The sequence below is a fragment of the Excalfactoria chinensis genome, chromosome 1 (genome assembly GCF_039878825.1).
Source record: "Excalfactoria chinensis isolate bCotChi1 chromosome 1, bCotChi1.hap2, whole genome shotgun sequence".
Taxonomy (NCBI): domain Eukaryota; kingdom Metazoa; phylum Chordata; class Aves; order Galliformes; family Phasianidae; genus Excalfactoria; species Excalfactoria chinensis.
Genome location: NC_092825.1, coordinates 44273790 through 44301053, shown reverse-complemented (window position 1 = coordinate 44301053; position 27264 = coordinate 44273790). Strand labels below are relative to the sequence as shown.

At 40.8% G+C, this 27264-nt stretch overlaps 1 protein-coding gene across 15 annotated transcripts in view; it reads left to right on the top strand.

Moving 5' to 3' along the window:
* The window catches only part of ANKS1B (ankyrin repeat and sterile alpha motif domain containing 1B), a 397279-nt gene that overhangs the window by 287481 nt on the left and 82534 nt on the right, over nt 1-27264 (top strand). The window contains exon 1 of one of the 15 annotated variants that reach the window (XM_072328010.1): nt 17245-17294. The exons of 8 other annotated variants lie outside the window; for them this stretch is intronic. The gene's annotated coding sequence lies outside the window, so the exon portion shown is untranslated. Of the gene's footprint in view, nt 1-17244; nt 17295-17486; nt 17623-18004; nt 18220-27264 lie in introns of those variants that run through there. 6 more of the 15 variants (XM_072327977.1, XM_072327987.1, XM_072327948.1 and 3 more) reach the window with 6 other exon arrangements.

Sequence of the window (27264 nt, the reverse complement as noted above, 5' to 3'; positions counted from 1 at the left end):
TTCTTGAACTGCAGATGTATTTCTTTTTCTATTTGGGGGGAAAAGAAAAATCTCTCAAAGTTCCTTTCTGCCTTTCTTGGATATGGTGAGCTGAATTTCCCTTTAAATGGTAATATCACTGAAATCTTTCTAAGTAAATGTATTAGCATCTGACCCTAAATCATTTACTTATTAAAAGATACTGTATAAATACTCTAGAATGAATTGGCCTTCTGACACTCTATTGAAGTAATTTATGTCCTGCTTAAACAAGATCTGGCATCAGAGGGAGTTAGTAGCAAAGTACCTGTGTAACTGAAGGCAGAATTTCACTCATAAATTCATCATTCTAACAGAATTTGAATTTTCTAAATGTTGGCTGTGAATACAGAATCTATAGTTTCTTTGCTAATGTATAATTAACAATGAAGTATCTGCAGGTCTTATTTGCTTGGACTCCCATGCTGCCTTGTCTCAGAGAATCATAAGTAATTTAAGTTGGAAGGGACCCTTGTGGCTCTTTTGGGCCAAACCTCTGCTCAAAGCTGAGCCAATTGAGATCAACTTGCTACGGGCCTTATCCAATCAAATTTAAACATCTCCAAGAATGGAGATTCAGCGACAACTCTGGGTAACCCTTCCATTATTTCTCTGCTCTCGTTGTTACTTAGTTTTCTGTTACCTAGTCAGAATTTCCAGTGTTGCAACCTGTGTCTGTTGGTTTCTCATCCTATCACTGTCCACCTCCAAGAGGAGTCAGGCTACGTCTCCTCTATATGTTCCCATTACATGTTGAAGATTCCTGTTTACCTTTCTCTTCCTAGGACAGAGAAAGCACTATTCCTTCAGTCACTGCTCATGTGAAGGGTTGTTGTTTGAGCCTAGTTGGGGCGTATACACATCTTTACTTAATGGCATGGAGGAGAGGACACTCTTTAGCTCACTCCTTCTCAGTCATATTGGTCTTCAACTAGTACCATGAGGAAACAGGACCAGAAAAATGAGTTTCTAAATACTAAGGTCCTCAGATACAACTAGGAATATACATTAGAACTTGAAGCTGGTTGTGTTCCTGTACTGTTTGTGTTCAGTGGTATACTCCTTTTACCATTAGGCAACCTTTTCACATGAAAAGAGATTAGCATTTCTTTCTCAAGGAAAGATAAACATCTCTTTTTTATCTGATGTTCAGTTTCACAAACGTATCTGATTTTTCCTAAGCATTTAAAAAGCACATCTTTACTATGCTATCCGTGCATTATCACAAAGTAATACAGTCTAATTTGAAAGCTTTGGGAAAGCAGTTTGTGTGTAACACTCCCCTCAGCCTTGCCTCCTACAGATGAGCAGTCCTCTTACCTGGTCAAAAATTCATAAGTATATGCTGACAGATTTTTCCTGTTCAGCCTTCTTCAGTCAGCTCTTGCAGGTTGTTTGAATTACTGTTAATATGGTATGACCCCACTACAGTGACAATACACATAGCACAGCAAATGCATTGGAAGCAGTCCTGTTCCAATGACAGCTACTATTTTTCTGCTTCAGTCTTTCCAATGACTTGGTTGAATGCTTAATGAAAATACTGTCTTGTGGTTTTACTTCTCCTATTATCTTCATTGTCAAGAAAGAAATAAAGTTTTCAGCCAAGATTTATAAAACAAACAAACAAAAAACAAAACAAATTCCCTTATCACCTCCAAGCTGGGTGGCAGTGCATCTGGTACACTGGAGGGTAAGGACGCCATCCAGAGGGATCTAGATAGGATAGAGAAGTGGTCCTATAGAAACCTCGTGAAGTTCAACGAGGCCAATTGCAAAGTCCTACAGCTAGGTCAGGGCAATCCTAATATCAAGACAGACTGAATAACGAATTGATTGAGAGCAGCCCTGTTGAGAAGGACTTGGAAATGTCGGTAGATTATAAATTGGATAGGAGCCAGCAGTGTGAGCTAGCAGCCCAGAAAGCAAAATGTATCTTGTACTGCCTTAAGAGAGAAGGAAAAAGAAAAGAAAACAAACAACAAAAAAAAAGTGACCAGAAGTTTCAGGAGAGTGATTCTGTTCATGTGTCTTGCTTTTGTGAGAGTCCACCTAGACCAGCGACCCCAGCTCTGGTGGCCCCAACACAGTAAAGACATGGACATGTTAGAAGCTGATTAGAAAGCTGGAGCACTGTACCTGTGAAGAAAACTTTGTTGAATGTGGATTGTTCAGCCTGGAGAAGAGGAGGCTCCAGGGAAATCTTATTGCAGCCTTTCTATATACAAGAGGTGCTTACAAGAGAAAGGAAGAAAGACTTTTTCTTTTTACCAAGGCCTGTAGTGACAAAGCAAGAAGTAACAGTTTTAAACTGAAAGAAGGTAGGCTTAGATTGAATATGAGGAAGAATTTTTTCATCGTGAGTGTGTTAATACACTGGAACAGATTGCCCAGAGAGGATGTGAGTGACCCATCAGTTCAAGTGTTCAAACTTGGGTTAAAGTGACTTTGAGTGACTAGATCCAGTGAAAGATGAACCTGTGCATGACAGGGACTGTAGAATCATAGAATATCCCAAGCTGGAAGGGACCCATAAGGATCATCAAGTCCATCATAAGATTTTATGAAGTCTAGATTGTGAAGTTTTTGTTAACTACTTCCAGCACTTTAACTTTGTGTCATGTTTAGTACGGAATGCCCCAAGTATTTTCTTCAGTAAGACAGATGTGTGAATTCTGATCCCTCTTCCTTTCTATAGATAGTACAGAAAAAGTATTCACTTCCTTGCATTACCTACAGTCTCTAGTAGAAGTATAAAAACTTCTAGTATAAGACTGTCAAAAGTAGCTGCTCCATTTTTGGGTGTCAAACAGTCTATGGCAAAGTAACAGCATGGTTCCTCCCTGTTCTGGCTGAAAGTAAGCTGGAGATAGTAATTAAGCATCACTAAGTAGTAAATTGCTGGGTTAGCACTTCCTTTCTCATTTGCTTTCCTCCAACTGTCCACTACTTGTCAAAAATAACTGTCATTTTCAGACTTGTCTGTCTAACCTCATTATTATTATCATCTGAGCTAGCTAATTTCTGCCAATTTTCTTCCTAATCTTTTTCATAACACTAAAAACACTCAGTTTAATAATGACATAAATTTTCTGCCTTGCCCCTTGTGCAGCCAGAGTTTACCCTGGGCAAAGGTTCTAATGCTCTAAATACTTCTGGGAATGGGGGAGGAAAATAAGGAAGAGGAAATGGGGAAGAGGACAAAGGAAAAGATACATAAATGAATTGAGGACTTCGAGAACTGCCATGACAGTGTTCAGCCTTCTGGATTCAGGAAACCCTCCGTAGTCAGCCTGAAATGTGATTTTATTTAAATTTCTGCATTTCCTATCACAGAAATTATTTGCAGAAAATAATTCAATACGAGTACGTACAGCATACTTACCAGGTGTATTTGTCTGCTTGCTTTCTGTCTTTGCGTTCCAGATCTAACATGCGTATTTGCATTGGAAATATCTGGTCTTACTTTCTAGTTTGTCTTCTACCACAGTTCTTTTGTAATTTCTTCAGTGGTAATTCTTGGTGGCTCTAGTTTTTAGCTGAATGTTAGATTTTATCTTTTGTTCCTTAGGTGGTTGTATTTATTGGAGAATCTGATAAATCTGTGGTTTCACTAAGCTTTATAAATGCTTTAACTAGATCAAATTGAATTTTTTATTAGAGTCTCGGATGGCAGCTGTCTTAATTTGAACAATCCCCATAGAAATGTGGTGCAAAAGTATCAGGTTTTATTATGGGGTTAATATTTTCAGGATAATTTTTTACCAAAACAAAACTGAATGCAGCAAATAAACCTTCAACTTGGGAAACTAAATACAAAAACTACAAAAGGGTTACACAGATCTTGCCTGACTAGGGGCACAGATTTGGGGTATATTTGTGTGACTACTTGCACATCAACAGGATCATAGTCATCAGAAGTCTTAAATGCAAAAGGAGAAGGTCTTGGTTTACAGAAGGGTATAGGGCAGCAAAGACATAAGATCAGTAAAAGAAAAACAAGCAAAGTTAAGTTTTGGTGAGATTTTAGACATATCATATATTAAACTTCTGGAATTAGCTGAAACTTCCTCATTTTGGGTTGTTTTAATCTAGACTGGACAAACACAAGAAATACAAGCAATAGCCTTGTATGTACAGAGAGAGTTAATAGGGCATTAATAAATATTTTCTCCAGCTCTAGCTTCTATGAATCAATTCAGTGTTGAAAGTACAAAATGTTGATGTTGAAAGACAGAAACTGACAAAAGAGAATGTGGTTTGAATGGTCATAGATATAGACACTGAAAGAGAAAAGATAAATTGATATGAGATAAAAATTTAAAGCTATTGATGAAAGATTGAAAGATTGATGAAAACATATTATAGGAATATGTCATCAGAGAAGACCAAAAAGCAGGAAAAAACAAAAGCAAACTACCTCACAAAAATCCATTAAGACAGCATAAAGTACTTGTTTGGTCAGTGGCATAGCATTAAGGACAGTAAAGAAATTAGGCTTTCAAACATAAGCAAGCTCATCTCAAGGGTGCATTCATGCTCAGAAATAAATAATGGAACTCACTGTATGTTCAATTCCAGCATGTGAAACTTGTCCTTTAAATGTCTTAACTTACAAGCCTAGACTCCATCTGTGACACTGATTAATGGACCTCAAATGTCTGCTCTTCGGTCTTCTGTGACCATCAGCTCTTTAGGGCTCATACCTTGAAATTTAGGACAGAAACTGACTGTATCTTCAGTGTAGGATACCAGACTTCTTTACTGTTAAAAAACTTCATTTTATCATTAGAAATTTGTAACAAGTTTTAAGATTTTCCAGAAATTATGTTCCTGTGATTCTTGGTCACATTTATTGTGATTTCTTTTTGGAGCCATCCTTATTTCCTCAAACCCTTTATTTTTTAATACAATTTGTCCTTCGTGTTTCAGATGTTAGAAGAGTGTGCTTTATTGCAATTGTCACTGTATTCTCTAATGTTGTTAATAACATCCAGCAACTACATTTATCAGGGGAGTTCTCATTTGGCAGTTAAATTATTTTTATCAAAAAAATGGATATTATCAGACTCTTTAAGAGGAAGCATGAGACTGAAATAATGGGACAGAGATCAAAGCCAGGAACTACACAGAGTTTCTTGAGAGGAATCCCTCACTGGAAAAGAGAGGCTGGCTGTTGGCATTTTTTTCAACAACTAATGAAAATTTCCCAAGAGGTTAAATCCTCTAATAGTTTGGAATATGGATTAAAAAGTCATTTCAGACTAATACAGAGTTCCCAGCAATATTTTATATCTATTTAGTTTGTCCTTTATATCCTTTAGTTTGCCCAGTTTATTTCAGTGGTTATTCAAAGAATAACTGTGTTCTGAGGCCTCACTGCTTCTGATTTTTCCCTCACCATTTAATTTAGAAGTTCTGATCTTTGTATACTATCAGTAGTGAAGTTTAATCTCAAAACCTTTTATAAACATGGTAGACTATCTGTGAGTATACGTATTCCTTTGCAAAAATACCTCTAGAGAAATTTAACAATTTAAATTCCAGTACATTTCCACCAAACTCCCTGATATCTCATTAGGAACTTGAGTAAATTCTGACTTGTAATTAAGATCAAGTGTTTCATCCAACTACCTGGAACATAATCATTTCATATCTATTTTAGCATTACCATGAGCTGATCGTTTGATTTACAGTCAGTTTTTTTTTAAAGTCTTGAGTGTAGATCAGGGAATGCAAGACGCAGAAAAAATAGGGAAAGAAAGAAAGGAAAAGAACACACCAAAAATGGTAAGGATTAAAGAATTTGTGATCTATCAAATGAAGAAGTAGGAGACTTACACTATTTAGGAAATAATTTATTGAATAAAATGAAGCAAATTATCCCAAATATGACCCAGTCAGCAAAACTGTTTTGTTTTCTGGGAAACTTTTAGGAAAAAAACAAAACAAAACAAAAACAACAACAACAACAACAAAAAAAAATGTCACTACTTTTCTCCTTACAACTGCAGCTAATTAGGTATAATGTTTATGTAATGTGGCCTGCGGCTTGCTCACTAATTTGTTATTTACTCACAAAGAAGAGCACCATTCATTAGAACACCAGGAGCATTTTGTGCTGTGTTATGAGTTTTCCTTACAGGACATCCATCAAAATAAAGAAGACTGTAATTATTAAGGCCTGACAACTCCACAATCAAAGTGATAAATTTAAAAGCTGATAAAGTGCTATTCCAGATGACAGTAACCTGCTGTAACCTCTAAAAAAAACTTCAACATTTATGTCCTGAACGGTCAAAATACATTTGGATTTCTGAAATTTATAGAGGCTCACCAGGAAGATAAACATGCCCCTGATATCATACGATATGTTTTTCAGTTTCCTGTTTTTGCCGGGGCGCAGTGAGGGCCGGCTGCTTTGTAGTGGATGGGAACCAAAGGGGAGAAATAAAATATATATTATAATTATAAACTTCCCTTGTGAACAGTGAGCTTTCCTCATGCATGCTGCAGTGGTTTTGTAGATTGTGATCTTGAACATCCCTAGTAATGTTCCATCATTTACTGTAGAAAAGATCCTGTAAAAACTGACAGTGATACTGAAAAGGGTACTCTCTACCAGGTTGTGTTAGCTGTTTTCTAACTACTTTGACACTAGTGGTTTTGGCAATGTTTTTATCCATAGCCCTAGGAAATATGTGCTCGTGACCTTGGATTGAGTCACCATTTCCAGAACCAACCTTGTTCAGATGCCAGCCACGCGACGTTTTCAAACACAAACAGAAGTGTCAAACAGCTGAGTGGACTGTGAGAAAATAATGTTAATCAACACTCATTTAGAGGTGCTGGGGAGTTTATCACCATTTAACAAACTCAAAACTTCCTACAGCAGTATATCAGCCATCTTAGTCATCCAGTCTTTCTGTCAGGATCAGGAACATCATTTTTTTAAATGAAAGTTCTTACTGGAAGTTCCTTCTTGAGAGAAGATTTTCTTGCTTTCTTATCTCAAAATTGGCCTTCGCTGAGAACCATGGCAGCAATTACTTAACCGATTGAAGCTTTTATATATATATATATACCTTGGGCCTATCTGAAGAATAAGAATGTCATTAAATATTTCTCTGATTTCCTCTGTTTATCCAAGCCTGATAAACCAAAGAATTTCCATGAAGAAGAATCATTGTTTCCTTTTCTAATTGAATTATTTTCTTCCTGGAAAGGCAGTCTCCTCCTTCATGAAGACTACCCCCACCCCAGCCTGTGCTGATTGCTCTTGGCAACTCTTTGCTCTGATCGTAGTCAGACAATGTGATTAGCCTTTGCTGTTGCTGTCATTACTTAAGACCTAATTTCAAGTATTCTTTGCCAGTTATGCATTTTGCTTCAAGATAATATCTTGCCCTGATGCTGTCATCCTTTTCTTCACTTCTTTTTCTTTAATCCAAGAGATAAGTATATGGCTATGAGAATACATGAAATCCACCAATGTACTTATTTTATTATGTTTTTTGGGGGGAAGATTTTTGCATGTTTGGCAATGGACCTGGCTAAAGAAATAGGTGATGTCTGCCACTAGCCATGACTGTAGTGCAGTTAGCAAAGAATGCAGAGAAAGGAGAAAAGGGAACTTTTTGTCTTGAAATATGAAAAATATGGTACAGCAAATTGTTTTTTCAGGGATGAAAGATTACCGTTTCTCCAGTCTACTAAAAGAGGTAAGGAAAAATACACTTCACATTTCTAAAATATCATCAAAAATTAGTTTTTCAACTACAGTTCTAGAAAGAAGCTGTTATAATTAGGTCCAAGCATGTTGGGGACAGAAGTTAGTGTAAGTTTTACCCAGCAATACTTGCAAAACTTCATTCCATTAATCACTATTTTAGCTAAGGCTGATCTACATACAGGAGAGAAAACAACCTATAAAAATAATTTTAAAAAATGCAGATAACACAACAGTTTGTGATTTATAAAATCATATTTAAAAAAAAAAAAAAAAGAAAAGAAAAGAAAAAAAAGAAAAAAAAAAAAAAGTAAAGCTGAATTCATTTCTACATAAGTCCCCCGAGAGCAATAACTAGTAAAGAAAAGCTACAAAGAAAAGAAAAAGTTTTGTGGGAACATGTTTTTTTCACCTTAACTGTCTACCCAAAACCAGATTGAGTACCTTTATGGAACTATTAGCATATTTTCCCTGCTATTTTTGGTCAGGAAGACTGAGTTCCTCCCTAAGATCAGTTTTAAGGAGAATATTCTCTTTTTGAATAATTTTACAGTTGTGATAGGTCGCTCCAGTTGCGTGACCCACTTGCTTCAATCACCCTACTACACTCCAGATTGATACACTAATTTTATTGCATTCTATGGCTCCACTATTCTTTATTTGATGAAAATTGCTACAGTGGTGTTTATGTGGCAAAAATGCAGAGTATCGTGAAGGGAAAAAGAAGAGACAAAATCCATTCCAACTGTCAGAGCATTACCTTCTTTATGTCTCAACAAATAAGATTTTCTATTCATATTAGCTCAATGTGGCTATTTAAGACTGTGACTTTTGCTTCAGATTAGTTTATTGGAAATAAGTACATTGTTAAAATTGATTTTGTGTTATATTGTCTTTAGTGCTTTGGCCTCTAAAAGATGCCATTTATATGAGGAGAGACAGGCTCTACATATGTAAATAGGGGTTGATATAACCATTATTTAAGTGCTGCAAGAGGTTATACACATTCTATTTATTTATCAACAACAAAGCTGCCTGTATCAATGGCAAACAGAATCAGCTTGATTTTATGCTTCAAAAAAAACACCAAAACAAAAACAAAAAAAAAAAAAAAAAAAAATCAAAATGCTGATTCTCCCAAAGCTGCTTTTTCTGACACTCTGGAAGCAATTGTTTTGTTATCTCCACCTGCCACCGCTGTTATAGATTTGTAGGTGAAAATGAAAATTGGAACCAGTGAATCTTGCCATATTCTGACGGAAAAATGTCTAAATTATGTACTACTGAAGGAAAAAAAAAGAAAAAAAAAAAAAAAAAAAAAAAAAGGAAAAGGTGGGGTGGGGAGGAGGTGAGGGAATCAAAAAAGAAAATTAAGGAGGGTTCTTTCTGATATGTCCAGATTTTGGTGGGCACAACAAAAACGCTATCCATCAGGGAAGAAGTGCAGGTGTGCTGGGATTTTGCCCCGGGTCTGGCTGAAAAAGCTGCGAAAAATCTCCTACGAAAGGAACACAATCCCCCATTGACTGCTGTAGGTGAGACTATATTGGACTGCAAAACTGGAGGTAGATTTTGGTCTGCTAGACCAACTATCTTTCAGATCAAACTTTCCAAATGAATAGATTAGTGTAGTTACGTTTTCCTCTGCTTATACTTGAAAGTTTGTTTTATACTGGTGTGCTCAATAAAGATGCTGGTACCACTCAAAAACTGGCACAAAAGAGGAGAATCAAACTAAGTCAGGCAGCCAGATACGCTCCTCTCTATCTTCCTTTCTAATTGTGTGGAGGATGCTTTAACATCTTCCAGAATTTCCATAACAGAAACCCAAGTTGTCCTGGATGCATCAGTTACATCTCCTGGCAGGCAGTCAAATCCACTTTCTAAAAAGTCCACCCTCTGATAGAAGAACCCTTCACCCCACCACAAACCAGTGGATAATGAATTACATCACATTTCCTTATTCTGACAGACGTTTTGTCTTTGAGGACTTTTCTTCATTCCTACTGGTGTGCGCACTGTAGAGTGCCAATGTAATGCTGGAACCATATGCGTAAGAGCTATCAGACCTTCAGATATAATTAACAGCTAATTAACAGCCCTTCTGGCCCTTGTAGTTAATACTTTGCTGAATTCAAGAAATAATTTGGATAGGTAATTATGAACACTATTTGAAAATAATGAGCTGAAGCATCTACAAGATTTTACCTTGACAAAAAATGGGACTGCTAAAATTGTTACCGACTAATACATATGTAGGAAGAGCAGGCAGCATTTCAGAAGAGAAAATGTACTCCCGTTGTCCACAAAACCTCATTACAAATGAGAAAGATTTTTTTAAAGATCTCTGAAGAAAATAATAAAAGAGTAATTTATTAGATATTTTTTTGAACAGATGAAAATATGCAACATCCAAATCAGCCACCAGGGAGGGAACTTAGCAGCACAGTAGATGGTCTCACTGCAGTGCGAGTTACAAGACTGTGGACTAAGTAGTCACTGTCTTGCAGGATTCAGTTCTATAGCCATTTTTATTCCATGTTTTTTTATGGGCTTGCAAAAATTGTTACTTACAAAATCAAATTTATTTAATAATTTGGCTTTTCAGTCTGTTTTTCATTCACTCATGCCCATAACTCACCATTTTCCATTTCTAGTATAAGATTACATGAAAGTGTTTACTGCACCAGTATTTGAAGCAAAACATTTATGAAAATAATAATGCTAAGCATCTAAAGCACATAGAGGGTGGTTAAAATACAGTATAAGTGCATGCAATACAAAGGTGTAAATCTGTCTCCTATTTTGGTCGCATTTTAGGAAAAGCCTTAAGATATCATAGCCAGGATTGTGTGGACTTGAGCTGACTACTACAGGTCACCTGACATTTTCTCTTACAGAACCTGTAGTTTAGTTATTTCTTAATCACCCCAAGAAATAAGATTTCCTGAACAGTTTTTCAGTCTAGGCTTTTGTGTAGGAGCTCTTATTTGTTCAGATGTTACACAGTCTTTCCTAATGTTTAACCTAAATTTTCCCTTCTGCGCGTTAAACGAGTCCTCAGTTGTCTTTGATTAATCAAAAAAATTAAAAAAAAAATGGCCTACTTTATGACATGTCTTTAATTATTTGTAGACAGTTCCTGTTATGTCATTTTCTTCCAGATGGAACTTGCTTAACTCTGTAATTCCACATAGATCTTGTTTCCCAAACATCTCCGTTTAGTTACTGTCGATCCATATTCCTTGGCAAGTGTGCATCTCTTTTAAATACCGTGTCCCTCGACAATGCTCTGCTCTTTAATCACTGCTGAGTACTGCAAAGCCATCTTGCTCAGTACCTGGGTTGTGTTTTTTTCCAGGGAGTATGAAAAATAACATCTGAGCCTTTCTGAGAACCCAACAAACAAGGAGAAGAGAAAGGACAATTTGAGGGCAAAAGAGTGGTGTTAAGAAAGGAAGCAACTGAAAGACTCCTGAAATTCTCTGCCCTGCTTTACTAGTTGCAGTCAGGCATTATCACAGACATGAAAGTGACAATGAACTGATTAACCCAGAGAACATACATTGTCTTTCTTACTGTTGTTCCTTTGGTCAGCTTACATAGTCCCTTAAACCAAAAATTCTTCTTAATGCCAGTATCTTAATAGAGCAAAATAGCACACGTATCTCTTCTGTACTAGTGTGAACAATTAACACAAGATCTGTATTTATTTGACCTTGGGAAGAGAATTAAAAGTCATAATGCCTTTTCTTTGCCTTTAATATCTAGAATTCCTTTCTGGCCCTAACAGGAATTTTGTGAATCACTACTGTAGTTTGGGATTTTGACAATGTATCTTTGTATTCCCTTATTTCAATAACACATATGCAGGGAAAACAATAGAATAAAGCAATGCTTCTGATTCCATACTTTCTTTTTCTACATGAAAACAGTCAGCTTACCAAGCAACATTTCCTTTCTTCGCCTCAACGCCATCAAACATGCACACTAACATTCATGCACATTCACTTTATGGTTCCCCATTTGATTGTCTGATGATCAGGACACAAAGATTCTGTTCCACGGTTCTGAGGTAATATTCCAGTTTAAGCCTCTCTTTGTTGGGATTAACTGCAGATTTTCACTCTGTTTCATTGCTCTAATTACTGATCACTAGTTAGAACATATCTGCCCATTCATCTTTTTTGTGTGTGTGTGTGTGCTTTTCTAATTAGTCAAAAGCAGGATAACCATCGTGGTCACCAGAATGAAGTTCTGTACCTCTCCTAAATTTCTGTTTGTTTTAAAGATTTCAGGAATCATTAACCTACTTGAAACCAAATTATACTTACATCTGTGCTCCTTCAGAAACGTTAAAGAGGATCCAAACTAGATTGTATATAGTGTTTTAGAAACTGTTTTTATATCAATCTGAACTGTAGTCTCCTCACATCTGTGGTCTTTTTAGAGAAATAAACAAAATGGAAAAGTCTTAAACCTGCACTATGTCAAAAACTCCCTTGTGCTGTCTTCTGCTTGCATGTTTATAACTACTACCACCCTGAGAAATTTCCCAGCTCATTTCTTGACACTTTATTTCAAGGCAGGTTAAGATGGTTTGTGGTTGTTCCTTCCTTTGGCATCCAGGTGCTAAGTAGGTCTTGGGCCATGAGAACCAGATGTGTGAACCAGACATCTCAGTTCACACATTTAGATTTCCTGTAGGTCTTAAACTTATTTTATTCATGGTTTCATGGTTTGATTTGCTTTTTTTTTTTTTTTGCTAATATTTGTGTGGTAAATTCTTTCCCAAATCCCACAAGCAGCATAAGCTCCTGCAGGGACTCCATCAGTTTCAGAAGGCAGACCCTTCTTTTGAGAGGTCTCTTTTTATTTCTTTGAGTAAGAATCCTACAGTAGCTGCACATTCACACTTCATTTGGATTTGTCATTTCCAAAGAGAATGTATAGCCCAAATTTACCAGCTTTTTTGGGTTTTGATTCTGTAGACATTTAAGAACAAAAATAAAAATGGAGGTTTATTATTAAAGGTGGGCACCTGAGCTATTGATTATGAGACTGGATGTAAAAGAAATGGATAAAGACAGTTCTCATGTTAGTTACGCTAGATTTCATTCTCACATTTTCCCCTCTAGTATATTTAAGCTATCAGACAGGTTTGTCCTATACAGCAACATCCCATCCTCTGAGTGCTGACCCAGAGCTGAAAATAAAGCCAGTTTGCAGGACTGGCAGTAAGTTCCCCAGGAGACTTTGCTGCTTAAAACAGCATTCTGTGAGTTGTCTCTGTGCTTAAAAGATGACAACTTCCTTTCTCTTCTCTGCTTCTAACTCAAGCCAATATGACTTTTCCATCTCTTTTCAGTTAGTGTATTCCTTTTGTCATGACTTATTATGGCACTATTAGAGGTGTTAGATTCTTTGCTGACTTCTGTACCATAGCATAAGAATTCTGTACATGAACCTTGTGCACATTATTTGTTGTGTGCTTGCCTTTCTGTAAGGATCATACCTAGCACATAATTCCAGTAAAGGTCTTGCAACTCGTTTGCAATAATCCCTGTCCCCTGTTTCCTTTCTCATCAGTATACTCTTCTTTAGCGATTATGCTATTATAGTGTACAATTATACTGTACTTGGCAATTTCTCACAAGGTTTTTTTGTTTGTTTGTTTGTTTTTTAAAGTCTGCTGGCTTCAAAATATTATTTTCTTGCTCCATAAACCTACCCAATTATTTTACTTCTATATCTGAATACTGTTGTACTAATGTCTACGTATAGCAACCTATGGTATGGAATCAATGAATCATTCAGGTTGGAAAAGATGACTAAGATCATCCAGTTTAACCATCAGCCCACTCCCACTGTGCCCATGTGCCCAGTCATGTCCCATGACTGACCAAGTCCTTCCATGCCACATCCATACAGTTCTTGAACACCTCCAGGGATGGTGACTCCACCTGGGCAGCCTGTCTCAATGCCTTACCACTCTTTCAGGTGCTCTTTCACTCTTTCTTATACGGAAAAAAAATCCTAATATATAGCCTAAACCTTCCTGGTACAATTTAAGGCCATTACCTCTCATCCTATAAGATCAGTTTGGTCTCTATTCCGGGAATTCAGAATCAATTAATGTGAATCTGAGAAAGGAACATAAAAACAGTCATCTTCAATATTTTATAATCATTTTATCTTGCTTTTTATTGAAGATCACTTCCCTACTTGCAAACAAGAATTAATTTTATCTTACTCTGACTGTGTAGATCCTTTGATAGAGTATCAACCAGTAAGGGTATAGATATCAGCAAAGCAGTTCAAATTAGCAAATACTTATCTCTAACAAACAGTTAAGTTATTATAAGGCAGAACTTTTCATCACTGTTGGGGAAAAAAAAAAAAAAAAAAAAAAAAAAAAAAAAAAAAAAAAAGCACAGACTTTTGGAGCAATTATTTGAAAAAAAAAATGGAAATAATACTCTTAATTTTTACTAAAAGGAAGCTTCAATCTATTTTCACAGAATAAGCTTTTCCTCTTAGATGATTTTCTGTGTCTAAAAAATCAAAAAATGACATAATTTTAAGTAGCAAATGAATTTCCTCGTGTTTTTGCCTAAATACCATTTTCTCAGAAAATACGTGTAATCTTCTTTGTCAATAGGATAAGTAACCATTAGAGGCCATTTTGTTGAAAATCTAAGTCTGTTTTGACTTCCTATCTGAAGAGCAGAATGGGGAAACTGATGGTTTGAGTGAGGGAAATCTGGGCTTTTATGACGATTCTTATTCAGAAATAATCTAATCTGATCTGATGACCCTAACTGTTCAACTTGCAGGAAAACATAAGGGCACTCAAGAAAATCTGAAGCCATTCACAAAAAGAACCAACAATTTGACTAGACTGTCCAAGCAAAGTGAGGAGAGAGTCATAGAATCATAAAATTACAGAATGGCCTGGGTTGAAAAGGACCACGATGATCATCCAGTTTCAACCCCCCTGCTACATGCAGGGTCGCCAATTGCCAGACCAGGCTGCCCAGAGCCACATCCAGCCTGGCCTTGAATGCCTCCAGGGATGGGGCATCCACAACCTCCTTGTGGATGCCTCCTTGTCTCCCCAGAGCCTTCTCTTCTCCAAGCTAAACAAGCCCAGTTCCCTCAACTTTTCCTCGTAGTAGAGGTGCTCCAGCCTTCTGATCATCTTAGTGGCCCTCCTCTGGACCCGCTCCAACAGGAGAGGACCCTTGTGCTGAAATCACACCGATCTTTCCTGTTAGCACAGTACAACAGGCTGCGCTCATGTCTGCCTCCTCACCAAGCTTCTGCATTCCTAAAAATGCCTTTTTTATTTCACCATCTTGCTAGAAGCCTTCATCCTCTCCTAGGATTTGCTTATTTTTACACACTTGCTTCCTTCATGCAGAGCTGATGTAGTCTGCAATATGTTACGATCAATGGAAGTAATGAAGTTTATGGCAGGTACAGGAAACGGCTGGCACTTCCACCGTGCTCCATCGTCACCGTATTGGGCTCACGCTGACACCCTCAGTGTGTTCCTCTTCTGGCTTAGATTCCATTGAGGTATTGCTCCTAACTCAGAATGCTGTTAATGGATCACATCCCATCCATAGGAAAAACAGGCTTCCAATTTGCAGATGCAGATCACAGAAGCCAGGACAGGGCTGGGACCACACAGGGAGCTTTCTTATCTGGAGGTGCGGATCCAAGAGATCAGAAGAACTTATGCAAATCAAAAAATAAGGCGTTTTAAGGAAACACTGCCAAAGTTGTGTGTTTATAAAAGGCCTTCGTAGCACAACAAAAATGTTGCAACTGAGATTTAGCGCTTCATCGTGCATAAAAAGATGAAACGTTGTGAAATGGTCATTTTCATATTTGCAGCCTAAACCTTTGGAATTCTACTCAGGAAGCTTTTCACAATGTTTACTTTTTTCTCCTGGTTGAACTAAACTTTTGTATTCTGTTCTGTCGCATTCTGTTCAGTCTTCCTGTATGGACTACATCAAGCTCACATAAACATGAGTCCGCATCTATGAGGTTGTAGTGAGCAATGAGAGCTATGAGAAAAAGCAGAGGGTATCCAAATCAAATCAAAATAACTGCCCAAACCTCATCCTAAGATGTACTCTTGAGTTAATGTTGGAGGTTTCCCATCGTTGATTTGCCGGTAATAATTAACCACAATCAGCTATGATACAGAAGCTTGGATCGCTACAAGCACATCTTCCAACTCTTAAATACTCAGCAGTTGTTGCTCTCTGTGCTTCATGGAGCCCCTTTGCTCCCAGGCACAGTGCTGTGCTCAGCCAGCTCCTGTGCTGGAGGATCCCAGTGCCACACTCTGTGCTGCCGCAGTGAGCCTTGCCCAGAGGCAGGCTGTGCTGCACGGCCAACGCTGCCTGTAACAGGGAGCCACTTATGAGGGCCATCAAACTTTTCCAGTGGTTTGCAATTGACGAGTTTAGCTAAGCAGTGGTTTAAAACCAAAATAAGCTCTGAGGGAGGCTCACTCTGAAGAGAGTTATGTTGGTGCACAAAGTTACCCGCGCTGAGGTTTTGTATGAGCACACGCAGCTGGGCATGCAAAGTGGTTGGATGGCATTGCTCGGTTCAGCTTGTGCTCTGAGCAGTTTGGACTGTGGACCGGCTGTGCATGCGTGCCTGAAGTTTTGCATTGGCAGTGACCCACAGCAGCAGCGCCTGTCTGCATTCATCCCCTTGTGCTGAATCCCAGCACAGCAACTTGTGTGCGCCTGTGCCCAGCGACCTTCTTCGTTATTTTTAATTAAGCTCATTATTTATTGGGCAGTGGAAGAGCCAGTCCTGCTCAGGGCTTGGTGACTCCAAGGCGGCTGGGTCATCCCTCCCGCTGGCAGCTCCTATAGCAGGAACCAGCATTACAACCCATATCCACCAACCATTCACCTGCGGAGCTCGGTAACGTTTCAGGGGCTGGCAGAAAGCTTCTTGTGTCTGACCGTGCACAGCCACCTGGTGCATGGCTTCCCCGGGGTACAGCGAGCGGTGGGACAACCGCGGGGGCCAGGAGAGCAGATCTGTCCCCCGGCGTGCGGCAAAGTTAAAGGAGCGAGGGACGTTCTTTTATGGGGCAGCACAGCGACTGTTTAACGGGACGCGCGGGCTGAAGTAAACAGTCCTGCGGGACGCTTATTTGCTCTATTAGCGCGTGAAGCGGAGGAACGCTAAGGTTTACTTAGACACCGGTGGTACAAATAAATAAATAAATGCATACATGTTAGAAGTGCTTTTGCCGAGGAGAAAGCCGGGCACGGAGTTTGGCCCCCGAGCCCCGTTACGGCTGCCCGGCCAGGTCCGGGGGAGCGGGGACCCACCGGCGCCCTGCGGGGAGCGCGGCGCTCCCGGCCCGCCCGCGCGGGTGGGCGCGGAGGAGCCGCAGGGCCCGCATCCGTCCATATCCATAGTAACGGCGGGGGCCGGGGGGAGGCGCCGCGGCAGCTGCCCGCCCGCCGCAGCCCGCGCGGCGCCGGGACCGCACCGAGCCGCGGTGAGCGCGCGCGCCCCCGCCCCCGCGGGCAGCGCGGCCGCGGGAGCGCGCGCGGCCGCGGAAGGAACGCGCGGGAAGCGGAGGGGGGCGTCAAAGGGGGCCGCGGCGGGGGCGCGCGAGGCGGCGGGCTGGACGGGGAGGGCGGCGGGGGCTCCGTTGTGCGCGGCTCCGCGGCGCTCTCCCTGCCTGACTCACCGCGGGGCGCGGGGAGATGCTCAGCGCCGAGGGGTAGCGGCTGCGGAGCAGACGCCGGCCACCCCCCCTTCCCCTCCGCTCCCTCCCCGCCCCCGCCGGGCTCGGCAGCTCTGCCCGCCGCCACCGCTCCGAGGTGAGACCGGGGGGCAGGGGAGGGAAGGGCTGGGCGAGCTCCGGACGCGCACGGGGGGGCCGGGCGCGGGGCCACCGGGCGCCGCCCCCGCCCCGCCGCGCATCCCGGAGCGGGGGGCGGGGGACGGGGGTACGGCGAACGTACCCCGGGAGCGGCAGCTCCGGCGGCGGACGCCGGGGAGCGGGCGGCGGGGAGGGAAGCGCTGCGCCTGCCGCGGCCGCCGCCGCCGATTATGTCAGTCCGGGCGGGCGGCGGCGCTGAGGGGCGGGCGGGGAGGCGGTGGCGGGGCCGGGGAGTTTGGGCCGCCGGAGGGACGCGGTGCCGCCTCCGGCCAACGCTCCCCGTGCGCGTTCCGAGCGCCGTGCGCCGCGCCGGGGGCGGTGCGGGAGGCGGCGGCACCTCGTGTGCTGCGCCCGGAGCCTGCGGCGGCCGCCCCGGGGTTGTGCCGGGCTGGGCCCCGTCAGTCACTGCTCCTCGGAGCTGTAAGTTGGCCGCAATGTGCCGCGGTCCGAAACTTGGAATCGGCTTCCCGGCTCCTTCGGTTGGCGGAGGTCTGCGGGTGGAGCGAGACGCTACGGCCGGGTACCAAAAAAAGGGGTGGGTTGGGTGGGTTGCAGAAGTGTGCGGAGAGCAGAGCCGCGGTCCGTGCCTCGGCATCTCGGGGGGCTCTCGGCTGACAAGCCCATCTCCGCGAGCGGTGCTTACCGCATGGCTGGAAGCCGCCGGCGGCTTTGAGCGAGACAAAATGCTACCTGAGATTTCTGTTGGGCTCTCAATTCGCCGCACACGTGCGGTCGCGGTTTTTACAAGGGATTTTAGCATGTGGACCGATGCGTGTTGCCATGTGCCGTGTTCCACGGGAATCCCTTCTGCTCTTTGAGCAGCTGCAGTGTGTGCCCACACGCTCGAGCTCCAGGTGTGCTCCGCGCCGTCGGCAGCGCCGGCGGTGATGGGGAGAGCTGTGGTGTCCGTTCGTGGCCGGATTAGTGGTAGCGTATTGGAAGGGGCTCTTAGAGAACAGTTCAACTTCTGCCATTAGTGAGGCACAAAGTACTGCTGGAGTAGACCATGACGTGACGGGTAATAACTTGTTTCTGTACGCACCGAGAATCAAGCTGTCATCTTCTATACGTGCCAAAATGTAAAATGTAGCAACCTGCTAAAAAAGGACCTTGTAGAATAAGATCCAGTTGTGTGATAATAGGGGCTTTCTCATAAATAAAAGCGAGTCCAAGTTGATAGTTGTTTGCCGGGTAGGAAACCTTGATCCCGCCGTGTGATAATTACTGTGTGGGTAAAACTCCATCCGGATGGTATCCTAAAAATCTCTGTAAACACCATGAAAAGCATGGAGTGTAAGTGATTTTAACCAATGAATTTGGATCTAGCAATGCTTGTTAGCTAAGAAATCCATTCCCCCCTTTTTTAAGAGAAGTAATACCAGCTACGGTCATGCAGTCGCCCGCAGACCCTCCTTGCCTTGTGCACCTGGGAAGTTCTCTTTATAGAATTAGTGCAAGTGGTTGGCAGCTTAGAACTGTGAGAATTCGGGGTGAGCTCTGCTTCTTTCTGTAATCAAAGAGAAGTTCTGAATTTTATTCAGAGAAAGGAGATACGGTAGGTAGGAAGAGATAAATGTATCCGGTAAGAAGGCAAATGAAAATATGCTTTGCCTACTTTGAAGGCATTTAAATGCAGTAAGTTCCCTGAAACAAATTCAGAAAGCTTGGTGCTCTTTCTCTTGCAACATCTTGGAAGGAATGGAGAGGGGGAAACAACTCTTCTATGTGGAAGTGAGCACATGGAGTTAAAAAGGGAGGGCGGGAGATGGGAAAAATAGCATCAGAGCTGTCGATGAGGCTACTACCATCTCTGAGGCTGCAGAGAAAGAGCATTAAGCAGCAACTGAGGAAAATCGGCTCTGGGTGAGAGTTTTGCTGGTGAGAACTTGAGGAAGGAGCTGTGACCCAAATCAGCCAGGATTTGCCTTGCATTCCGAGAGTAAGATGTATTTTAATGTAGAAGTGATACACGTTGACAGTGGTTATTTGTATTCATTTCAAGCAATCGAGAGGGTACAGATTGTGGTTTCTTGTAGCAATGAATGCCTGGCATTTTGGTAAAGACCTTTGTATTTGTTTATCAAACGTTACTGATAGGCGTAATGGTTAATAGGAAACTTCCACCTTGATTTGAGCAGACTGAAAAACTACCAAGCATTGGACTTATGATCTCTTGACTCTTGATTCCTAAAGACTTCACTGTGCGTGCGGACTGGGAATGGAGAACAGAAATGAGCGAATGGTATCATTCTGGGTTCAGTCTCTATTCGTTTGTTAGACGGTTTGATGGTTGGACCAGATGATCTTAAAGGTCTTTCCCAGTCTTAATGATTCGGTGCTAAGTAATGCTGTGTTCTATTTCTAAGACCGGGCCTTTTTCCTCGTCATCGTACTGTCACAGCGCTTTGCTTACTGAGTGTTGACAATTTATGTTAGTCTTCAAAATAAGCAATCATTGGGGTGGTCTGGTCAATTTCTACTCTGGGAGATGTGATAGGGAATTGCTTGGACATTTGAGAAGATGTTGGTTTACACTAGTTCACATTTCCAATGTTGTTTTCACAGTTGTTTGAGCTGCAGGCTTATTTTTAAGAAATCGCAGTCAAATTCTGGAGAATAACACCTTCATGAAATTGTACCAGCCTGGCACTCTTCACAATCTGATGTAATTTTTGTGTAGGCAATAGCAGAGAGCTGCTTGTATTTGATCTTTTAGTCCATGTGCCAGCTATGCCAGCTTGTCTCCAAGGCGGTAGTCTTGGTTCTGAGTATCAAAGGGTTACAATGTAGGTAAATCTGGCTTTGATGAGGTAATCAAGCCAGGGAAAACATTTCCTTGTCAGTTTGGCTGCTGTCTCTGTGCGCATTCTTACTGTATTTTTTTCTTTGAGGAGAAAAGCTAGGAGACATGGTAAGTTCTGTAATGTTTGAGCAAGTTAACCTGAATATTCTTGAGCACTGAGATCCAAAAAACGCATATTCAAAATCTTCGTGCATCCTATTCTCAGCAGTTTCACTCTGCATACTGTTGGTCTGTCCCGTTTTCTGAACCTTGACCTCTCAGAGGTCATCTTGGTTTATGTGTGGAGACAGTGCAGAGTTGTTAGGGAACTTCAGTGGTCATTTTGCTTTTGACAAAGTGGCAGTCGTTTGAGGGAAGAAGAGATCTGTCTTGTTTTTTTCCTGACTTACTCTTGATGTGCTCAGGATCAAAACAGTTTTTCTGAAGGTCCTTCAGTAAACTAGGAAATGTGGAAATGTCTCTTCTCCTCTCTAAATATCTTTCATTAAACAAACAAACAAACAAACAAAACAACATTAATTTGGGTTTAATACACTCTCATCAGCTTGAGCATAGTGTAAAGAAATACACAGGCTGACATTTGTCCTCCCTCACCAATTTCTCCAGAGTGAAGTGTCCTGCTATGTTGCAGTTGGTGCCTGTACCCAATTTCACATTAGCTGTAGGTAACAGTCATTGTGCCCCGAGTAAGGGGATGGTGATATGAGAGTGCAGCAATCCTTAGCCAAAGGTAAATCATTTCAGAGCTATAGCCTTTCTTCCTTGGAGAAAAAAGAATAACAGCATTGAGAGGTTCTGGCAGACCTTCTGGACATTAGCCTACGATCAGAGAATGGAACCTGTTCTCATTGTCATGGAAACACTGTAAGCACAAAAAAAACACCAAGACCACCTCTGGTGTTCTTCCATTCCTTGATTCCTACCTTCAGTCTCCTTGTAGCGAGTTATTTCTAACTCGGTTGAAGAGAATTTTGGAGAGTTCTGTGATGTCTTTCCTAAAGATGACTGATGTGTACCTTGTCCTTGCCTGTCCTATTCCTGTGGGGTGTCATGACGAGCAATATCTGTGATACTTTCAGAGAATCTGCAGGAGTGTTCAGGGTGCTGTGTTATACTATCACGGTGATGATACCTGGACCTCCATCTCCTTTTGTTAGGGTTCAGATTCAAGCATATGCGAACTCAGATCAGATTAAAATCATATGGCTGAAACAGCTTAGAATCATAGGATCACAAGGTTGGAAAGGACCTACAAGATCATCTAGTCCAATCATTCTCCCATTAGCACCGCTACCACAAGCCACTAAACATCTTTCGTAGCTCCTCATCCAGACTCTTCTTGAACACTGCCAGGTGACTCCACCACCTCCCTGGGCAGGACATTCCAATGGCTGACCACTCTCTGAGAGACTCTGCTTGACCAAGAGGAGAAGCAGTGAGCAAGGACAGTAGCTCTAAAGGTCTTCCAGAGACTCCAGCTCTGCTTTTCTGACACATGGGGACACTTATTACATATTATAAAGTGGTGTTCAGTGAAGGGACGTTTTTGCTTAGTGAATGGTTAGGATTTGTACTTTTTTCCCCACGTAGAGAGTTGACTTATTCCCAAGATCCCTACTGTGTGATCACTGCTACCAAAAAAAGCCATTTTCCTCTGGGAAAACCAATTGGAAACTTCAGCTAGTCCAGAACTAAGTAATTGCAACCATCCTGTTTCTTCTAAATGTACCCACATGCTCGCTGATTATCAGCAATGCCAGAAATATATGTCTGATGTTTTTACAGCTTTTTGGTGTAGGAAATACCAAGTGACTTGTCTGAGGTTTGTTACGCGTAATTGGTTTGTTCTTCATTCTGTCCCTGGTTCCAGCAGTCAGCAAAGATCTAAACAGTTTTTTCTGTTGTTTAGATCATTTTAAGTTGTAATACTGTAAAAAAAGGTAAATTTAGTGGTAGCTGAAGTAATATCAAATGAAGCCAGCAGGGAATTTTGCCTTTTGACAGGAGATTTTATCCTGTTGTTTAAATTCTGGAGTGCTTTTTCCAGAAAGCACTTCTCTACAGTGGGGAGTATTTGTTTATTTTTTTTAGTATGTTTATGCATGATGAAAAAGAAGGTGATAAACACTTGTTTTGCTTGTCTGACTGTGGATAATCGTGTAGCCTCTTCATTTAATTGACTAGTCCTCCTGACTGCAGCCAGGAGTCAGCACTGCTGAGTTTGCCTTCCTGGCCAGTTCATTGCTCAAAGAAGTAAAGCTTTATGAAGATTTCATTGAGTGTAGTTCTTTTACCAGCAGTACACTGAACATTGTTTATTTCTTAGTCATGTATCTGTGCAGGGAAGAAAACTGCATTACGTGTAATAAGTTTCTAAGCATCATGATTGACTGTAAAAAATGCTGGTAAATTGGTAGGCCATGAGAATGGTTGGATGCAATTACTCCAAATACAGGAAAAAGCAAACTCAATTTCAGTGTTTTTCAAGATTTATCATATCATACAAAAATGTATGTGGATGAATATTAGGAATAGCTGTAACTACAGAAGTTTTGCAGCTACAATGCATGTTCTTCTGACTGTTTTAGGCATTGTTTTACCCCCACGGAAAATGGTATGACAGATCTCATTTTGACTAGATTCATTAAAATGTGCTTGTTGAAATAATTCAGGCATTTTCTGTTTTATAAAGTCTTAGATAATGTCACTTATTACATAAGTAAATACAACGGGTATTTTTTAGGTGGCAAATAGTTAAAGTACTTAAAATTCAAGATAACCAAAGAAGACTGTCTGAACATATCCTTGAGAATCTTATAACAAATTTCTGTTATAACATTGTTGTGCTTTGTTACTGCTTTTATTTCTGAAGGATGATTTCAGAGTTAGCTCTGAAATGTAGAAAAGAATGTTACTTTGTTAATCATGCGGTCACCTTGCAAAGTCATTTTTAATGAGCTCCCGTTTGGTTTGTGAAACACCTGCATTATTTTTTTATGATAAGAAAACATAGAACTTCAACATTATGTACTAATATTTATACACCACTACAGAGGTAAGTGAATATTGGAGTGAGTTGTCACGGAGAAAAATACTTCATCAGAACCTGGGGGAAATATTGTGTGATTCATTTGTATTTTCACCGACGCTGTTACGAAGCTGAACGCAAGTTATTATTTTTCTTTTTGAAAACAGACATTGTTCCTTCTCATAGCGGTAACAAGAAGTAAGAATTCAAAGTTTTTCATAGATTTGTGCAGGTACTTCTCGATCCTAATCCACATTGTGCCCAGCTGAGGTATCTTGGAAGCAAAGATAGGCTGTGCAGAAGGCACGTTATAATGAGATCTATGACCCTTATCTTCTTTTAGAAGTTGACACTGCTATTTCTCTGGTTTTAGGGTCATTATTTGGTGCCACAACTTGAGCACATCCAAACCACTGTCTGAGCTCAACCATCTCAACGCACTGCCAAATAGCTCTGTACTTGTTCTTCAAATACTTTGTGTGTGCGTGAGTTGCAATCACAGACAATACTTGTTTAGTGCTGTCCACATCCTCTTCATCTCATTTCTATTACCACCACCTGCAACTGGTGCAGGATATTGTTGGTGTTGATGTAAATAAAATAGACCTATACCGGCTCTGTTATTTTCTATGCCCATTCATTCTCCCTTTTGAAGTCTTGCTGTAGCCTTTTTTGTTCTTTACAGAGCTATTGGGGACTAAGCAGTAGGTGTACAGTGATGATGTGAACAGGGAGCCATTGGGCAGAAAGGCATAATCTGCTCCAAGGGGCTGCATTCAGAGATTTCACACAAGGTTCTCAGTTGGTGTAAACTGCCATCCTGTCATTGATTTTATTGAGTGCACAGGCTGAAGACTGTGTCCCGTGTATTTAGTCAGGAGTAATCTCGGTATCAAACTGGGAAGAAGGACAAGCAGTAAGAACAATAAAAATCAAACTCTATTGCTGTGTCTAGTACGAGAACACGAAAACTGATAGAAACCCCATAGACTCTTGCTAAAGATGATGTCTTTTGATGTGATTTTATTTACTTCTTCATTCATTGGCATTGTCTAGTTAACTGGCTAGAACATCTGAGTAAATGAAATGCTGAACAGGAAAGCTCGAGGCCAGTATTTTCTATCTTTGTTGCCTAAAAATTAGGCTCTAAACTTTATAAATTCAGTATGTGATTTTCAAAGGGTGAGGTGCCTTCAGAGGAAGCATTAGTATATTTGATATTCATCTCAGTGAATGCCTGGTTCTAGAAATAGGAAACTATACTGAGGCAGTCTTAATCTGGAAAGTTTGGCTGTAGAGCATTCGTTTTCCCTTTTGAACTATCTTTCATTAAATATGCCATGTTCTACTAAGTATACAAGCAAGTGACTTTCCTAGATGGAAAATTTTCTTGCAATCCTTTGGTCTTCGTATTAGTGACAGTGCTGTAGGACTACGGCAATCAGAGTATTGGTAACGTTCATTAAAAATAACAGCAATGTAAAGCATAAGCTGAAGAGTGAGACGTGTCCCCCAAAGTAATCATTATTCCTATTTATATACTTGACTGCACTTAGGTGATGCTTTTTTTGTTGTTGTATGCACTGAAGACTGCTCTAGTCAATAAAAAGTCAGGAAGCTTCAGTATTTCTAAGCATGACATTAACTAGTTATTCTCACAAGGGAGGAGAAGCTGCCACTTCTGCTGACTCTTGTTATGGTGCAGTGTTGCAGGTGGGCTTGAGGACTGAGGACTTGTCATTGTCCCGTAGCCATCAGCCCACAATAGCGGAAGACAGTGGCTTGGTTTCACTGAGAAGTGATTCCCCAGATTGCTGCTCTTGGTGCCTAGGGTTGGCTTATCTGTTCTAGGACTTTTGCTAGAGAACAGCCTTTTTGTATCTGCAGAGCATAACATAGAATTTGTTTTAAAAATGTTTTTCTTGTCTTGTGGCATAGGAACTTTGTCTGTTTGAGGAAATTTCTTGTGCAAAAGCTGTTTAGAACACAATTACTGTAAAAGAAACAAGCCGAATTTAAAAAGTCAGTAAATACAGTAAATACAAAATGACAGTCCTCCTTCCATGTTCTTACGTTGGCATGCACCCTATTTTGAGTTATGTAACTTAAGTAATGGGATTTTTATTTGACCTTCATAATCTCATTATACCTGAAGGTACAATCCTCACTTTTAGTTATTGGTATATGGTGATGATTTTATAGTTGAATGGAAAACTGTTGATTCATGGAAGTAATCCTGTGTTCATGCATTATACAGAAGCTATATCTGCTGTTGTTCCTATTGCTAGGGGCTGATGTGTCACATTTATAAAAACCTTATTTTTAGAATTTCTTTTTTGAGCCACCACAACCTGTTCTGGTTAAAACCCTGTTATGTTGATCCTGATGTGGTGATGACATAACTAAGAGGGTGAGGGGGCCAATCAGAGACTAGTAAACATCCCTGAAATTATTAGAAATGTAATCCTTACAAGTCAGGTTCTCAAGGAGAGGTGGCAATGGCAAGTAAACAGTCACACCTACCATCTCCAAAGAGCTTCCTTAGTAGAGTGTGTGTGGAGAATCCCCATGGCTGATGGTCTCCATCCCCAAGGCAGATCTCACCGTTCAGCTTCCCACCATTCTTGTCATAACTGCAATCCGCACCTCAGCATGGGGCCCCGTAGAGATGATGGTGAGCATCTCCCTGCCCGTGGGAGGGAGTGGGTGGCTGCAGCTTAGCTCAGCCCTGAGGCATCTCCACATCCTACAGACTTGAACTGAGCAGTAGGGGGATCAGAAGTAGAACTTGGAGTCATTTTTTTGTAACATAGTACTGCAGTGAGCAGGGTATCTAGTCCAGCATTCTGAAAACTGACATATCCAAGTTTGAGGTAAAGGTTTCTGTGCTGGCTATGTTCACACACAGAGCAGTCTGAGTTTGGTTAACAAATGTGTGTGAATCTGTGAAGCCATATTTGGAGGTATTTGCATAATTACTGAATTATCAGCAGTATTAAGAGAGCTGTCATGCGTTATTATGCTATAAAACCTGATACCTTTTGTAGACTATGACACATGGAGTGTTTTTGTTTATGCTTTTGACATAATACAAAAGATTGTGTGATGCATTCAGAAATTACGTTGACACTATAGCAGTCTCTGTCTCCCTTTTCTACACAGCGCTTCCTCAAAAAGAAAAATGTCAATTGTGATTTGCTGTAATCTGAAAAGGAGTAAGATTTGAGGTTGTTCATCAAAGTGAAAAATTTTTGTACCAGCTTCTCTGCTTCTTCAAGTTCTGACAAAGTGGGCTCCTTCCTAATTCTACGATACGTTTTCAGGCTATAAAACTTGGAAGCTCGGGCCAGTCGGCTCATTGCATTGCAGACATAAGTAGTTGAAAAGAGGCAATTTTACTATTGTCTGTTTGCATTCTGGAAAAAAAGAAATGGTGATGGCAGAAGGAAATAGAAACTTCAGGTCTGCAGGAGGGATTCTGGATATTCCAGTAATTGGACTGTAATGATGGTTTAAGTGATTACAGGGTCTATTTCTGTTCTGGTATCATCTTCCACAGCTGAGAATCCAATAGGCAAGTGTAAATTCAGATTTTGGTAGGGCTACTTTGAATCATATATCTCATGTTAATGTTGGGATGGAGTTGTTTTACTTCTTGGGAATCACAACTCACAGAGCTCCCCTTTTGAGCATTCGTCAAAGGTATTATTATACTTAAGTCTTGGATTGGCAAACTTTATCTATATTGC